The 18,126-nt window shown below is 39.8% G+C and overlaps 1 protein-coding gene and 1 pseudogene across 10 annotated transcripts in view; one reads left to right on the top strand and one right to left on the bottom strand.

Moving 5' to 3' along the window:
* ANKS1B (ankyrin repeat and sterile alpha motif domain containing 1B) overlaps positions 1-18,126 on the top strand; it is a 1,150,317-nt gene that overhangs the window by 41,652 nt on the left and 1,090,539 nt on the right. The window lies entirely within an intron of this gene.
* Positions 11,922-18,107, bottom strand: LOC102172794 (annotated as a pseudogene).

The raw sequence follows: 18,126 nt of genomic DNA, 5'->3' as shown, positions 1-18,126 counted from the left end.
TTATGATGAATAGGTGTCCCCAAACAGGGGCTGTGTGTGCTTAGTCATTCAGTCATGTCTGACTCTTTGTGACCCCATGGACTGCAGCCTGCCAGGCTCCTCTGTCCATGGGGATTCTCCAGGCAAGAATACTGGACTGGGTTGCCATGCCCTCTTCAGGGTATCTTCCCAACCCAGGAATCAAACCCAGGTCTCCCACATTGCAGGCGAATTCTTTACCGTTTGAGCTACCAGGGAAGCCCAAATCAGGGGCTAATTGGCGTTTAAAAGAAGATTATTTAAAAAAGGGTATATATATGAGGTGACAGATGTGTTAATTAAACTTGATGGTGAGAATCGTTTTACAGTGTTTATCTGTGTCCAATCATCATGCTGTATACTTTAAATATTATAATTTTGTCAGTTATACCTCATACTTGGTACTTAATAGGCCTGGTGGCTTGTTCTGATAATTTAGTCAGGAAATGGAAGCTGCTTGCTCTCTGAGAATGTACATGGTAAGAATATGCAGCTGATCTTTGATTTTTGATCTGTTGAGTCAAGTTACGGGCCATTTTGGCAATATTGGCAACAAATTGGAGCTTGAATCTTACAAAGAGTATGAGTGTGTGGCTGATTCTGGTGTATAAGCTAGGGGTTTCATATTGCCAGTGGTGATCGGATGTTTAGAATGCTTGCATTTACCTCTTATGATATGTGGACAACTCGACTCATGTAAGAAGGAAGATATATATGGTTGTTTGTTGCTCGATGGTAATATTACCGTAAAATTACCTGGTGGCTCAGTGGTAAAGAATCTGCCTGCTGTGCAGGAGATGCGAGTTTGATCCCTGGGTTGGGAAGATCCCCTGGAGAAGGAAGTGTCAACTCACTCCAGTATTCTTGCCTGGAGAATCCCATGGACAGAGAAGCCTGGCAGGTACAGTCCATGGGGGTGCAAGAGTTGGATATGACTTAGTGACTAAACCACCACTAAGCCACCACCACCATATATAGGTAAACAACAAGGACCTACTATATAGCATAGGGAACTGTATCCAATGTCTTATAATGACCTATAATGGAAAAGACTTTGAAAAACAATATACATATAAAGCTGAATCACTTTGCCGTACACTTGGATTTAATACAGCTCTGTATATTAGTCATACTTCAATTTAAAAAAATGTTAAAAAAAAGAGTGCTACAGTCTTACAAATCATAATCACATACAGTAATCACTTACCTCCTATCACCTTTGCCAAATTCTTTGAGTTAGATACAAGTCCTTGCTCACATTCAAGGGCAGGATTACTAAGAGTCAGGGATCATGGGTTAACTTAAGGGTGTCTGCTATAAAAGGGAAAAGAAAACTGGATGATCTTGCCCTCAGGATTTTCTTTTCACCTATTATAAATAACTTGAAGGCAGGATTCATGGTTGATTCATTCTGAATCTTTTGGTCTTTCCCATCACCTACCTACTAGATAGTGTTTTATATTTAGTCAGGACTCAGTTGGTACTTGTAGCCTTAATTAATTATTATCCTATAAAACTGCTATCAAAGAAAGTGGATTCCCTTGTACTTGGCTTGACAGTCTGACTCTTTGAAAGTTGAAAGCCATTGTTTATGAGCTGAGACTGTTAAAACTTTAATTATTTCTAGCAATGTCTATTTCCATTAAACAGTAATTTTTAATAAATCCCTCCTTCTCAGAAAACAGCTACACTTGTACTCTATTTAAAGTTGAATACAGATTACCTTGTTAACTCAATATAGCAATGGTAATAGTTGTCTTAAAAAGATCTTGAATCTTATGCCACATTGTTATGAGACTGAAAAAGATCTTGAATCTTATGCCACATTGTTATGAGAGACTATATAAGGTGTTCCTTCTTTTCATAGTGTTTTGTTTCTTTGTCTGTCAACATAATGTTTTCTTTCCAAATCAGCAGGCAAAAGTAGCAAGTGCTTTTTATTTTTGTCTGTGAGAAAAATTATGAGCTGCCAGATCAAAGGAGAAGCATTTCTAACTCTGAGACTTGTGCTTCTAAAGAATCATATTCAGCACTGTAGAAATATTAATTATGTGTATACTTAATATCCATATGGCCCTAGGCAGACATTTTGCAAAGCCATGTCATTTGCAATTCTTTCTCCTTGGATAGATAAGGTGGAAACTAGATAACTATAGAATACCAAAAAACAGTTTTATAGCATGAACTAACACAAGGTCAGAAAAATAAAGTCCAACAATGAGGGGGAAATACACAACAAAGATTTTGGGTCTTTGTGGAATGAAGGAAGACCTTAGTAAGTCAATATTAATCTAATAGTAACAGAGAAACTAGAATGCAGGAATACAATATATGATAATCAGAGGGAGGGATGGTTCATGTTAAATGTGAAAGAGAGGCAAGTATTCCCACTTATTAAACAAAACCATATAGTAAATGATACCATGAATAACCAAAGAAGACACAGTTACCAGATGTGGTGAGGTCCTTAGATGCAGCTGTAATTATGCATATATGTTAGGAGGGAAAACTATCTAGATGAATTTTGGTATAGCTCTGAAGAGATTTTATTTTTATCTTTTGTTACCATCTATGCTAGGCAGAGTCTAAGATGACCTCCAAGATTCTTATTCTCTGGTGTGCTTGTTTGGTATGGTCCTCTTAAGTGGCTCCTATATAATTCTTTTCATTTTAATTTGGGCAGAACTTGTGAATATGTTGAGTCATCACACCTGTGATTAGGTTACAACTCAGTCCACTTTAATAAAAAACCTGGCCTGATCCAATAAGGTGAGCCTTTGAAAGGATTTTTCCTGCAGTTCAGGAAATTCAAAACTTGTCATACATCAACATGAGTTAGCATTAGAGGGCCTACTGAGGGGACCATGTGGTGAGGAATTGGGGGTGACATCAAGGGGCTGAGTGTGGCTTCTGGCTGACAACCAGCAAGAGAATGGAGGTCATTCTTAACAATAGCAAGGAACTGAGTTCTGAAACAACCAGTGATCTTGGAGGAGGATCCCACACTCCAGATGAAACGATTGCCCTGACAGACACTGATTTCAGCCTAGTGAGATCCTGACCAGAGGACCCAGCTAACCCAGACTCCTTACCACAGGAACTGTGAGATGATGGATTGGTGTTGATTTAAGCTGCATGGCACCTTATATATAGTGTACATATCTACATTAACACTTTCCTAAACAAGCTCCATCTCTTTTCAGCTTTGTTTCTGTACTTGGGTATTCTCTTCCCTGGAATGATTTCTGTTATAGAACTGTTCTAGCCTTCATTTATGGCCCATCTCATGTGCCATCCCCTTGTTTACGGTTTCTCTATTTGTGTAGATGAATGCCATCTCTTTGTCCCCTGAATCTGTAGTGTTCTTTGTATCTTTATCATGTCACTTACATATTTTAATTATAAAAGAATTATTTATATTCATGGTTTATGCTTTTTTAAAAATTTGTTTATTGATTTGAATAGGAAATACATATATTCAAATATTCCAAATATTTGAAAAGAATATTTCAAAATATTCCTTTGAAAGAATGTATGATGAAAAGTGTTTTTAGCCCAGTTCACCAGTCCCCTAGTCCTTTGGTTCAGAGGTAACCTTTCTTTTCAGTTTTTGATGTATCCTAGTGTAGAGTTTCTATACATCAGTTCAGTTCAGGTCAGTCTCTCAGTTGTGTCTGACTCTGCGACTCCATGGACTGCAGCACACCAGGCCTCCCTGTCCATCACCAACTTCTGGAGTTTACCCAAACTCATATCCATTGAGTCAGTGATGCCATCCAACCATCTCATCTTGTCCCCTTCTCCCGCCTTCAGTCTTTTCCAACATCAGAGTCTTTTCATATGAGTCAGCTCTTTGCATCAGGTGACCAAAGTATTGGAGTTTCAGCTTCAGCATCAGTCCTTCCAATGAACACTCAGGACTGATGTCCTTTAGGATGGACTGATTTGATATCCTTGCAGTCCAAGGGACTCTCAAGAGTCTTCTCCAACACCACAGTTCAAAAGCATCAAATCTTCTGTGCTCAGCTTTCTTTATAGTCCAACTCTCACATCCATACATGCCTACTGAAAAAACTATAGTCTTGACTAGACGGACCTTTGTTGGTAAAGTAATGTCTCTGCTTTTTAATATGCTGTCTAGGTTAGTCATAACTTTCCTTCCAAGGAGTAAGCATCTTTTAATTTCATGGCTGCAGTCAACCATCTGCAGTGATTTTAGAGTTTCCCAAAATAAAGTCAGCTACTGTTTCTCCATTTATTTGCCATGAAGTGATGGGACCAGATGCCATGATCCTAGTTTTCTAAATGTTGAGCTTTAAGCCAGCTTTTTCATTCTCCTCTTTCACTTTCATCAAGAGGCTTTTTAGTTCCTCTTCACTTTTTGCCATAAGGGTGGTGTCATCTGCATATCTGAGGTTATTTCTCCTGGCAATCTTGATTCCAGCTTGTGCTTCTTCCAGCCCAACGTTTCTCATGATGTACTCTGCATAGAAGTTAAATAAGCAGGGTGACAATATACAGCCTTAACGTATTCTTTTTCCTATTTGGAAGCAGTCTGTTGTTCCATGTCCTGTTCTAATTGTTGCTTCCTGACCTGCATACAGATTTCTCAGGAGGCAGGTCAGGTGGTCTAGTATTCCCATTTCTTTAACAATTTCCCACAGTTTGTTGTGATCTACAGAATCAAAGGCTTTGGCATAGTCAATAAAGCAGAAATAGATATTTTTCTGGAATTTTCTTGCTTTTTTGATGATCCAGTGGATATTGGCAGTTTGATTCCTGGTTCCTCTGCCTTTTCTAAATCCACCTCGAACATCTGGAAGTTCATGGTTCATGTATTGCTGAAGCCTGGCTTGGAGAATTATGAGCATTACTTTACTCGTGTGTGAGATGAGTGCAATTGTGCAGCAGTTTGAGCATTCTTTGACATTGCCTTTCTTTGGGACTGGAATGAAAACTGACCTTTTCCAGTCCTATGGCCTCTGCTGAGTTTTCCAGATTTGCTGGCATATTGAGTGCAGCACTTTCACAGCATCATCTTTTAGGATTTGAAATAGCTCAGCTGGAATTCCATTACCTCCACTAGCTTTGTTTGTAGTGATGCTTTCTAAGGCCCACTTGACTTCACATTCCAGGATGTCTGGCTATAGGTGAGTGGCCACACCATCATGATTATCTGGGTCATGAAGATCTTTTTTGTACAGTTCTTCTGTGTATTCTTGCCACCTCTTCTTAATATCTTCTTCTCTGTTAGGTCCATACCATTTCCATTCTTTATTGAGCCCATCTTTGCATGAAATGTTCCCTTGGTATCTCTAATTTTCTTGAAGAGATTTCTAGTCTTTCTCATTCTATTGTTTTCTTCTATTTCTTTGCACTGATCACTGAGGAAGACTTTTCTTTTTGTCTCTCCTTGCTATTCTTTGGAACTCTGCATTCAGGTGGGTATATCTTTCCTTTTCGCCTTTGCTTTTGGCTTCTCTTCTTTTCACAGCTATTTGTAAGGCCTCCTCAGACAGCCATTTTGCTTTTTTCATTTCTTTTTTCTTGGGGATGATTTTGATCCCTGTCTCCTGTGCAGTGTCACGAACCTCCGTCCATAGTTCATCAGGCACTCCTGTCTCTCAGATCTAGTCCTTTAAATCTATTTCTCACATAGACAAGTATATTTGTATATATGACCTCCTTCCTATCTATACAAAACTAGCATAGTATTTATCCTCTCAGTTTATCCTCTCTTCTTCATTATGAGATGTATGAAGAATCCATGTCTTTTTCTTTGTTATATTAATCTTCTGAGATACCTTACTATTTAAGACCTCCTTATGACCAACCTGGATAGCATATTGAAAAGCAGAGACATTACTTGGCCAACAAAAGTCCATCTAGTCAAGGCTATGGTTTTACCAGTGGTCATGTAGGGATGTGAGAGTTGGACTGTAAAGAAAGCTGAGTGCTGAAGAATTGATGCTTTTGAACTGTGGTGTTGGAGAAGACTCTTGAGAGTCCCTTGGACTGCAAGGAGATCCAATCAGTCCATTCTGAAGGAGATCAGCCCTGGGATTTCTTTGGAAGGAATGATGCTAAAGCTGAAACTCCAGTACTTTGGCCACCTCATGCGAAGAGTTGACTCATTGGAAAAGACTCAGATGCTGGGAGGGATTGGGGGCAGGAGGAGAACGGGACGACAGAGGATGAGATGGCTGGATGGCATCACTGACTCAATGGACATGAGTCTGAGTGAACTCCAGGAGATGGTGATGGACAGGGAGGCCTGGCGTGCTGTGATTCATGGGGTCGCAAAGAGTCGGACACCACTGAGTGACTGAACTGAACTGATTATAATCTTTCCCATCAAACCTTTCATTTATGTTACTTATACTAACTCAAGTTTCATTTTGACAGACTCTTTGATTAAAATGCTTTACTTAAAATGGACTCTAAACCTTTCTTAACATTTCATTGTTTGAGTGCCAAAATGCCAGAGACTTGTAACTTTAAAACATGTTTATTGGGGACTTCCCTGGTGGCCCTGTGGCTAAGACTCCATGCTCTGAATGCAGAGGGCCTGGGTTCCATAGCTGGTTAGGGAACTATATCTCACATGCTGCAAGTAAAACCCAGCACAGCCAAATAAAAAAAAAGTTATATTTATTGGATTAGAGGAATCACATGGGTAAGTATTTCTGAATAGGATATTATTATTAGCAGGGACATGCTTTCTACATTCTCTGGTAATTCTTTTGCTACTTTCTTGACAGAGTGGTTAGTCTGTGAGGTCTTATGGGGTATGGGATTGGGAACACTGCATTAGGATCAAGGGTTTTCAGTTTATATAAGAATTTGTGAAAATGTAGTTCTTTGAACTGAACTGAACTTTATTATCAGTTCTTATGATGCTATTGGGCAAGTGAAGCTAACAATATTTTTTACATTTCTAAAAAGTTAAAACATGAAAAAACCTAACTTTTCTAATTGATACACATGATTCTGGAGCCTTATAATTTGTTAAAGCTTTTACTAACTTATTTACTTCTTAACATCTAGTTGTCTTAATTACCTCATTAAAAGTATTAACTCCTTCCATGCTTCCTTTTCCTCTCTTAACTCAGTGTATCCGATTCCCTTTCCTAATTGGTGAAATTAGAATGAGTGAAAAAGAAAAGTTACTTGAAACTATGATCCTGATGGGATTTAAAACCCCTCATGACTAAGTTCTTATCAAGTTTGTTTTTAAAGTGAATATGTGTGTTTCCTTCTTTCTCATACTGTCTTTATTCACAGTTGTGCTGCTTAGCACATCATTCAGGAAAATACATACAGACAATGAGATTAGATAAACCAGCTATTAAAACCATTGTTAGCAACTTTAGTGAATAAAGACTGGGTATCAAAGATTATGTGTTTATCTCTGAATTTTAGTTATGAAAGCCATCATTTTTCCTGTGTAATAGGATAACATTGATTTTATTGAATAAAAATTTGGGGACTAGTTTATTTTCCGTATGACTTATGTATTAATGGTTCATAATAAATGTGCTCTCTATAATAGGGATTTTGTGATTTTTAAAATTTCAGCCTTCTTCCAACTGAGTTTAAGAAAATACTAAACTTAAAACTTTGTTTTATAAGTTATAAATACCAAAAAGATATTTATTGATGACCCCATTTTATAAATATTATGGTTTTCCTGAAAGTTTCACTGATCATAACACTTTACAGGATTTTTTATTACTGTATTATATTTTTTAATATAACATTTTTAATGGGACCTTATGGTGTTCATCAGATAACATGGAGCTCATTATGGTTTTTAATTGTGCTTTCTAATTTAAAAAGTCCCTTATAAACATTAGCAAAGAGAGAGTATTCCTGGGTAACCTTTGCATTTTAAGTAGCCTCAGTGTTAGTGATGTTTTTAGGGCAAATATTGAACACATGTAATATTTTGAATAATATCAATTTATGAAATTTTATCAATTTATCTAGTGATTATAGAAACCACTTGAAGTTAATTTGTTCAATTATGTAAATTTCCATAATGATTTGCACACAATAGGGGTGGCTGAGAGGGTGAAGTGTCTCCCTGCAATGCAGGAGACCCAGGCTTGATCCCTGGGTCTGGAAGATCCCCTAGAGAAGGAAATGGCAACCCATTCTGGTATTCTTGCCTGGAAAACCCCAGGACATAGATTTTGGACAGAGAAATCTGGTAGGCTATAGTCCATGGGGTTGCAAAGAGTTGGACACTACTGAGCGACTTCACTTTCTTTTTACTTTTCTGGCTCCAACAAACTGAAACCTAATTCAGATCAGCTTAGGCCAAAAAGAGAATTTATTTACTAATGTGACTGAGATTGAGAGGCAAGGTGAGGGTAAGCTTAAGGAATGAATGGGACAAGGGAGTTGGGTATTATAAGCAGGGCCCTTTTTTCAGCTCTAGCTTTTGCCTCTGTGTGTTTACTTTGTTCTCTTAGGCCTGATTACTGCACATGGCTGCTGGTAAAAAGGGACTTTAGTCAACTCTCTTTCAGTTTCTAAATTGAAAAAAAAAATCTCATTTGTGTGTGTAGCTTTTTATTGTCTCAGCTTGGATCAGATGTCCCTCCCTTCCCATTGGCCAAGCAACAGTGGCCTAGAGGATAGAAAGGATTTTCAAGAAGATTCCAGTTCATATTCTAACTAAATAATTAGAGATGAGGTAGGAATATTTCCAGTAGGTTGTGGGATGGAGGTTGGGGGAAATGAGGAAAGGGGATGATAATTGCAATACCTTTTTGAAATGGGAAAAGGTTTGGAGCATGTATAGCTGTTTAGGAGAGATGTTTTAGCAAGAGTCAATAGGAGATCATTTGAACTATGTATTAGAGTTCTCCATAGTGACAAAATCAGTAGCATGATACACACACACACACACACACACACAAATAGGAGATCATTAGAATTATGTATTAGAGTTCTCCATAGTGACAAAATCAGTAGCATGATACACACACACACACACGGTGGTGGTTTAGTTGCAAAATCATGTCTAACTCTTATGACCCCATGGACCCTCCTCTGTACATGGGATTTCCCAGGCAAGAATACAGGAGTGGGTTGCCATTTCCTTCTCCAAGGAATATTCCCCACCGAGGGATCAAACCTGCATCTCCTGCATTGCAGGTGGATTTTTTACTGCTGAGCCACCAGGAAAGCCCACATATATGCATAGTAAATATAAATATAAGGAACTGGCTGACATTATCAGGGAGGCTAAGTCCCCAAATATGTAAGGTGAGTCGACAAGCTGAGGCCTCAGGAGAGCTGATGATGTAGTTCCAGTGTGAAGATCAGCAGGCTTGACCCAGGAAGAGTCAGTGTTTCTGCTTCAGTCAAAAGCAGAAAAAAACTGATGTTCCTGTTTGAAGGCAGGAAAGCAGGAGAAATTCTGTCTTACATGGGCGAAGCCCAACCCTTTTGTTTTATTCAACTGATTGGATGATGCCTACCCACATTAAGGAGGGCAATCTGCTTTACTCAGTCTACTGATTGACATGTTAATCTCATTCAAAAGCATCCTCATAGAAACACCCAGAATAATGTTTGACCAAATCTCTGGGCACCCCATGCGCAGTGAAGTTGACACATACAGTGGAACATCACAAGGTGCTACATGGTAGAATATTTTGTACTAAATAGTTCTAATATAGAGCAAGTTTAAATTATACTGATAAGCATTAGATACATAAATTGGAAAGCCTTGTTCTTCTGAATGTTTTTTATTTTTTATTGTAGCCAAAACATATTAACACTTTATCAACCTATAAAATGGGAAGATATTTGGAATGTGAAATGGAGTATATAAACAACCAATCTTATGATAAATGAAACTGGAGTCCGCTGGCCTAAATACCTGCTTAAAAGCCATCCATGTAGATATGGGATATAAATCTTCAAAAAAAGAGAATACATCTATTGAGGAACTTCCTTGGTGGTCCAGTGGCTAAGACTCCATGCTGCCAATGCAGGGGGCAGAGTTCAGTCCTTGGTCTGAGAACTAGATCCCAGTAAGCCACAACTAAGAGTTTGCTTGCTTCAACTTAAGATACTACATTCAATTCAGTTCAGTTCAGTTGCTCAGTCGTGTCTGACTCTTTGTGACCCCATGGACCATGGCACGCCAGGCTTCCTTGTCTATCACCAACTCCTGGAGCTTGCTCAAACTCATGTCCATTGAGTCGGTGATGCCATCCAACGATCTCATCCTCTGTCATCCCCTTCTTCTCCTGCCTTCAGTCTTTCCCAGCTTCAGGGTCTTTTCTAAGGAGTCAGTTCTTTGCATCAGGTGGCTAAAGTATTGGAGTTTCATCTTCAACATCAGTCCATCCAGTGAATATTCTGGACTGATTTCCTTCAGGGTTGACTAGTTGATCTTGCAGTCCAAGGGACTCTCATGAGTCTTTTCCAACACCACAGTTCAAAAGCATCAGTTCTTTAGCACTCAGCTCTTTATAGTCCAACTCTCACATCCATACATGACTACTGGCAAAACCATAGCTTTGATTAGATGGACGTTTGTCAGCAAAGTAATGTCTCTGCTTTTTAATATGCTGTCTAGGTTGATCATAGCTTTTCTTTCAAGGTCTTACGCTGCAACTAAATTTTCTTCCAAGATCCTACATGTCGCAACTAAGAAAGATTTTGCATCCTGCAATAAAGATTGACAGTCCCACATGCCACAGTTAGGACCTGGTGGAGCCAAATAAATAAATAAATATATAGATATTAAAAAATATATCTATTGAGTTAAAGAAGTAGCTGAGAATTTCTTTGAATGTTAGATGTGATTAGGAAATATTTCAGTTTGTGAAAAATTAAAGTCAGCTTTACCATTGGGAGAAAAGGGTGCCTGTTAGGTGAGAATTATGTTCTTAACTTTGTATTATGTTTTCACGAAAAAAACTTCTGTTTTATTGTATTCAATGGGTAAAATCAATTTATTTGAAACAATTTACCTTTTCTTTTGCAATAAAAAATTTTAATTAGGTTATGTACATTGGTTTTTCAGACATAATGCTGTTGTACATTTAATAGACTATAGCATAATGTAAGCATAACTTTTATATACACTGAGAAATGAAATAATTCATGTAACTCATTTCACTGTTGTGGTTTCGAATTGAATATCTCTGAGATATACCCGTGAATGCTGTAGGCTTTGCAGGTCATGTCTCTCTTGTAGATGCTTGATTCTGCCATAGATCATATGTATATGAATGGGTGTGGCTATTCCAGTAAAACTTTATTTATAGAAGGAGGTGGGCCAAATGCCATAGTTTACAGATCCTTATCTGGTCTAGTGCTCTCAGGCTTGCAGAGAAAAGAGGAGGGGAGGGCTGGATGGCAGATTAACCTAAGGGGACTGGTTCAGAGGGCTCCACTTACAGGGCTGTGCAGCTTTCACACCTTTGCCATGGGACAGACAGGTTTGTGGATACTAAAACGACTACTGCCAGCCCTGTTGCATGGCATAGAAGGAGCAGGTCAGCTCACCAGGCTCAAGGCTCTTTCCTTCAGCAACTTTGGGATCCCACTTAGCTCGCCTTTTTCTGTGCTCTTGCATCTTCTGAGTCAGAATGTCTCCAGTAAGAGATTGGCCCCCAAATTTCTCTTCCCTCCTCTTGTGAGGGACAGGTGGCCGACATGGTGACCAGTTGGCCATGGTGGCTCTGGGATCACTGAAGTTCTGTGTTTCTGTTACAGGTCCCCATTTCTCTGTTAGGTATAGCCCTAACATTCTCCAGTACATGTAACCCCAAACCTAGCTGTGTGGGGAAATGCAGATAGGACTGCTCACATAAGTATGGCCCACCTTCATCAATAGCCAGCCTGCGCCCAGGGCTCTTGGGGAGTGACTCCTGCTATGAGAGCTCCCTGGGTACATGTGCCCCTTGGGCTGTGTACTTGCATTATTCTTTAAAGCTGCTCTGGGCTGGGCTTGCAGACTGTCTGCTTCCTTTGTTTTAACATGTGACACAACAGGCTGTGAATCGTTGTTCTTGGCAGGGAGGGCAGGTCAAGGGAAGCTGACAGTACTGGGGAATAAAGCAGCGTTTATGCTGGTCCCATGGGACCCCATAGTAGGAACATTCTGACACTAAGTCACTGTTGAAGGATAAGACCTGATGCTCATCGAAAGCAATCAGCTTCCCTATGTAAAAGCCATCAGGTAACTCCTCCAGGTACTTGTGGACCACCCTTGAGCTGGAACACTCCTTGCACATTCCCTTAGCTTTGAGGTTGACTGAACCCCACTCACAGCAGATGCCACAGTGCAAAACATCAGCACCCTCTTCTCTTTGAAAAGTTCTAGATTTTCATCAAAGTAGCCAGGGAAATAACTGAATTTCCTGATGTCTGGGGCTAAGGAGCCCTAGAATTGTCCTATTTTGCTTTCATAGGAGTTTTTGTAGTCCAATAGGATTGTATCACTTTCTTCTTGATTTGCCTGAGACAGAAATTTTTCTACTTTGTGAAGTTCACCTAGGGATAAATGGGTTCCAGGCTTCTTGTAGGAGGTCTTATTAGGACTACTCCCCATGGGCACAATTTCTTCAAACCTACCAACACACAGTTCTGAAAAACAGTAAACTCTTCCTTTGCTGGTCTTAAAATTGTCCTTACACATGTAATCCTCAAACAGTGGGCAGTAAAGCATCACTTCTATGTAGAGTCTGGTGGCTAATCTGCTTCCACCAACTGTCCCGTTCATTCCTTCCATAGCAAAACAAATTAGTAGTGGCTCTCCAGAGTTCCATGATGAGCATTCTCAATCACATCCAGGCTCCTTGAGAAAGAGGTGAAGCCTCTTTCTGGGCTTGCCTGTGAATTGCAGTTGCTGACACAGAGCTGTCTGCCAGGCACAGACCCAGTCAGGATCCTTCAGGTCACAGTAGCAGTAATAAAGTAGCAAGTTCCCCTTCATCATTACCCCCCGTCATTCATCAGCTCATCAGGGCAAAAGCAGCCTATATCGGGGAGCCAAGCAGACACTTCATGGTTACGGGTAAGGTCCTCTATGAAAGGGTTCCTTTTGTCTGCAGACTCAAGACTCTTTGAGGTGCTCAGTGTCACAGCCAGCTGCTTTAAAGCAAGTGGTTTGGAAAATCTCATCAGCATGTTGTGTTGCCACATGTCTGTGGATGCTGATTGGGTCTGTAAGCAGTTGCTGATGCCACCATTTTTCTTTACATTTAAAAGGAGGTGCTGGAACTTCTTTAGTTTTGACAAAAGGGCAAATGCCTTTTTCTTTGCAAATGAGTATTTCTTCTTTGTAATGACATCTAACTCTGCTTTGAGCCTGCTACTGGGGTTGATAAGACTTGTGTCTTTCAAATCCAGGTCTGAAAACCTTAAAACACAGGACTGCAGGTCATCTCCTTGGTCTGGTGGGGGTGAAAGAAGCCATCTGGTTTGGCTTCATCAGTGGGCATATTTCTTTCAGTTAACTATGTCCTCACCTCTTAATGGGCTGATCAACCTTGCCCCTTCAAGATACTCTTGACAAAGCTTAACATTGTGTCATCAAGCACAGGAGAAATATTTATAGAGTCAAGCCCCAACATGACAAAGCAGGACAAAGAAGAGAGGATTTGGAGCTGAGATACAATAAGTTGATAACTAGCACACACCAAAACTAGTGTTTATTTTTATTTTGGTGCTTCGGATTCCTGGACCATGTGTAGATAGTATAAATTTAAAGCTGAAAGTCTTGAGGGTAGGTTATAGTCAAGAATTCTCAGGAAGACTTTTTTAATTCTTCCCAGAGCCCAGGCTGAAGCACATTTCTTTTCATCTTGTATGCTAGTGATACCCAAGCAGATAGCCCATTGAAGGTATCAGCTTTCTACAGAGATTTGGATCTCATCTGGTCAAAGGCTATAAAAACCCAACCCCATTGGTTACCTAACTGGAAAACCTTTCCAAGGTAAATTGTAGGTAAGCTCCTGAGCTTATTGCTCTGGTTTGCAGTTTCTTTTTTTTTAGGGATTTCTTTCACATTCTCTTGAGCTCTAACTCCAGTTTTCTATCCATACAGGGCTTTATTTATTTGCTTTGTCTTATTTCTGTGCCCGGTGGCTCAGATGGTAAAGTGTCTGTCTACAATGCGGGAGACCTGGGTTCGATCCCTGGGTTGGGAAGATCTCCTGGAGAAGGAAATGGCAACCCACTCCAGTATTCTTGCCTGGAAAATCCCATGGACAGAGGAACCTGGTAGGCTACGGTCCCTGGGGTCACAAAGAGTCAGACATGACTGAGCAATATTTACTTTAAATTTACTTTATTTCTGTGCCAGTGTAAGCCTTCCTTCAACCACTCTCCCATCCTTTGTCATGACCTTCAAAGACATCTATTTTAGGTGTTGAGGATACAACAAAAGAGACATATCCCAAAGTTCTGATGGAGCTCATCTTTTTAAAGGGGAAAGAAAAAATAGATAACATGTTACTCTATTAGGTGATGATAAGTGTTATGAATAAAAGTGAGTTAGGATAAAGAAATAAAGTAATGAAGATGCTATTTCATAGAGTTCAGGTTAGGCCTTGCTGATAGGATGTTGGTTGTCGGTTAGTCACTCAGTTGTGTCCAACTCTTTTGCAATCCCAGAGCATTGGTAGTGTGATGGCAAAGTCTGTAAGTGTTAATTATACATTTGTAAAATGAGCAGTTCATATTGGTGTCCTAAGTAATGGTAACTCATAAACTGAGCTAAGAGATTGGATATTGCTTCAATAACTCAAATATTAATATGTTTTAAAAAGATACTGAGGAAATATCCTGAGGACAATTCCTTGAGTACTGTCAGTCTTTAATATTTCCTATTATAAATGCTTCCAGTGTTGAATAATAAATGATCTATAAGATAATACACTATGCAGTGTTTTGACATGCATTATAATCTCATCATCTTTTTCAGACTCTTTTGCTCCTCCTGTAGTCACTGCCTCTGTTAATGGTGCATCACCATCCATATTGTTGTTTATGCCATTAGTTTGCTTTTTCCCCGTTCAGCATGCATTTAAGTACCTGCTTGTGTTATTAGATGCTGAGAATCAGGGCAGGTAAACTAGAATGAGGTAAGTGAGGTACTTGCCTTGGGTAGAAAATTTAACAGGATGCGAAAAAACCCTCGGTAATCATGATAAATACTATTTTAATGCAGTGTTAAAAAAATCAGTGTATGTGAAAAATCCGTAATGAGTAAATATCAAGCTTTTAAATAAAGAAGGGATTCAGATATGTCATTGTTACCGTTAAGTGACTTAATCGTGTTCGGCTCTATTGCGACCCTATGGACTGTAGCCCCGCCAGGCTCCTCTGTCCATGGGATTTTCTAGGCAAGAATACTGGAGTGGCTTGCCATTTCCTTCTCCAGGGGATCTTCCCGAGCCAGGGATCAAACTCTTGTCTTCATGTCTCCTGCATTACAGGTGGGATTCTTTACTGCTGAGCCACCGAGAAGCCCAGATTCAGCTTTGTCATGACATAAACCCAAAAGTGAGTGCCTCACTTTCCAAACCTAAGCTCTGACTCTGCTGACCATGTAATGGGAATACGTCATAGTGTCTGCCCATTAAAGAGTTTATCAGTAGGAGGAGAGAGATGTAACTAAAGTACAAAAACAAAAGTCCACTAAGGTAGAAATAAAATAGGGATTCAAAGAAGAAGTTTCTTCAAAGGGGATGTAGGGATTAGGAAAGAACCTGTGTTGTCCTAGACGTCTTTCTTCCTTGCGCTATGAGTTAAGTCGGTCAGTTGTGTCTGACTCTGCGACCCCATGGACTGTAGCCCACCAGCCTCCTCTTCCTTGTTTTACCAAATTTTGACTTCCTTTCAAAAATCCCTTTTGAATATATCCTTTCTTTTTCTCTAAACCCTCTCCTATTTAAAATCCTTTAATAATTATCAATCACCTTCATTATAAAAGCCTAAAAGGTGTCCAAAACATTTAATGATCTCAGCTTTACCTTTATCTTGGCATTCTCCCTTGATTCAGACTTATACTCTGTCCGGTCCTCCAAATGGCTTTGTGTGTGCCATTTCCTCTTCCTGGGAAGTCATTGCTGCTTTTCTCCTCACAATTAAATTCTGTTCATACTTTAGCACTCAGCACAGACATTGCCTTCCCAGGGGCTGTGGTTTACATGTATGTGTCTTTGGTGCCTAACACAGGTAGTTAATATTTGTAAAATATCTAGATCATCCTTGGTGAAAGAGTTCACACTTTTGTGCCCATGCACATAACTTCCATCCCAGCCTCCATGTTTGCTCTATAAACATCAACATGGTTAAGGACAGAGGCTGTCTGACATGAGGTGGATCATCTTTTCCACCTAGATGCTCATTTACACTTTGTGGCTACTCTGTTTACTCCTATAGGGTCATCTGCATGCTTCTTTTACAGACCTCTTTGTGTCTGATCATCCATTATTGCTCCTTCCAGGCTCCTGATAAATTAGCAGAGCTATTAGCCATTGACCAACAATTCATATATATCCTTACCTCAAACCACTTCTCTCTCATACAAAGATGATGAACCTCTGCCTGGTGTTGGAATTTTCTTTCACTCCTGTCCTTTATAATAGTGATACTCAGACTGACCATGTGAAGGACTTTTTGTTCCAAGTCATCATGATTGATCATTTTGTAAAATATAAAATCACACACTTGGTTTTTGCGATAATGTAAAGTTATGACCAACCTAGATAGCATATTGAAAAGCAGAGATATTACCTTGCCAACACAGGTCTGTCTAGTCAAGGCTATGGCTTTTCCAGTGGTCATGTATGGATGTGAGAGTTGGACTGTGAAGAAAGCTGAGCCCCCCAAAATTGATGCTTTTGAACTGTGGTGGTGGAGAAGACTCTTGAGAGTCCCTTGGACTGCAAGGAGATCCAGCCAGTCCATCCTAAAGGAGATCAGTCCTGGGTGTTCATTGGAAGGACTGATGCTGAAGCTGAAACTCCAATACTTTGGCCACCTCATGCGAAGAGTTGACTCATTGGAAAAGACCCTGATCCTGGGAGGGATTGTGGGCAGGAGGAGAAGGGGACAACAGAGGATGAGATGGCTGGATGGCATCACCGACTCGATGGACATGAATTTGAGTGAACTCAGGGAGTTGGTGATGGACAGGGAGGCCTGGCGTGCTGCGATTCATGGTCGCAAAGAGTTGGACACGACTGAGCAACTGAACTGAACTGAACTGAAAGTTGATATAAATGTTTTCAACTGTGTACTCTCACTGTTCATACTTGTGTATATATATCTATCTTGTTGTGGAATGATAAAAAACAGTTTGTGAGCTTGCTTTCGTCTGTGGACCACATTTTAAATAACACTGAAGTAGTTCATTCCTGCATGGGCTATAGTGTAATAGTGGATTTTTATCTGGTACGAACATATCAAATGGATCCATCTGTGAGCTGTATGTTTGGTGCAGGAGCCACTCTTTGAGAGTTGCACAATTTTTTTTTTTTTTTTTTTGTGGCACATGGCTACATTGTTCCTTTGGTTTACTACCTGAAAGAGGGTAAAGGGTAAGTGACATCAGGGGCTTCCTTTGCCCTTTTCTATTATAGTGGATCTTATTTCACAGGTCAAAGAACCAATGTTTACGTTTTGGCCGCTGCTAAATATTTCCATTTCAATTATGTATTCAAGGGCCAGATACATAACCAGATGGTGGGTCTGTAGACCCATTGGGCCAACTGTGAGATGGACTTGGACCTGGACTCCTTTTATTATTTGGACTGTATATGCTTCTATTCTCACTGGGTGGCCATATACGTATTTTGGGTACCCTATTGTCAATGTTAGCTTTGAAACTATATCCAACAGTCCCTGGGTGGGATGAGTATTACTCTGCCACCATTGTTGAGCTACTCTGGTAAATGGCAGCACATCCCTTTGGAGAATGAATGGAGAAACATTGACTTTTTTTGCTTGAAAGGACTTGTCCTCCCCTTACATTCATGGGCTTTAGGTCTCTGAACTGGCTCAGAGACCAGATTTACACATAAATCTTCTACTCTTAAGACCTCCATCTTTTTTGGCCATAAAAGT

The sequence above is a fragment of the Capra hircus genome, chromosome 5 (genome assembly GCF_001704415.2).
Source record: "Capra hircus breed San Clemente chromosome 5, ASM170441v1, whole genome shotgun sequence".
NCBI lineage: Eukaryota > Metazoa > Chordata > Mammalia > Artiodactyla > Bovidae > Capra > Capra hircus.
Note: the sequence above shows the minus strand (reverse complement) of the source record. Positions and strands in the feature narration are given on the sequence as shown.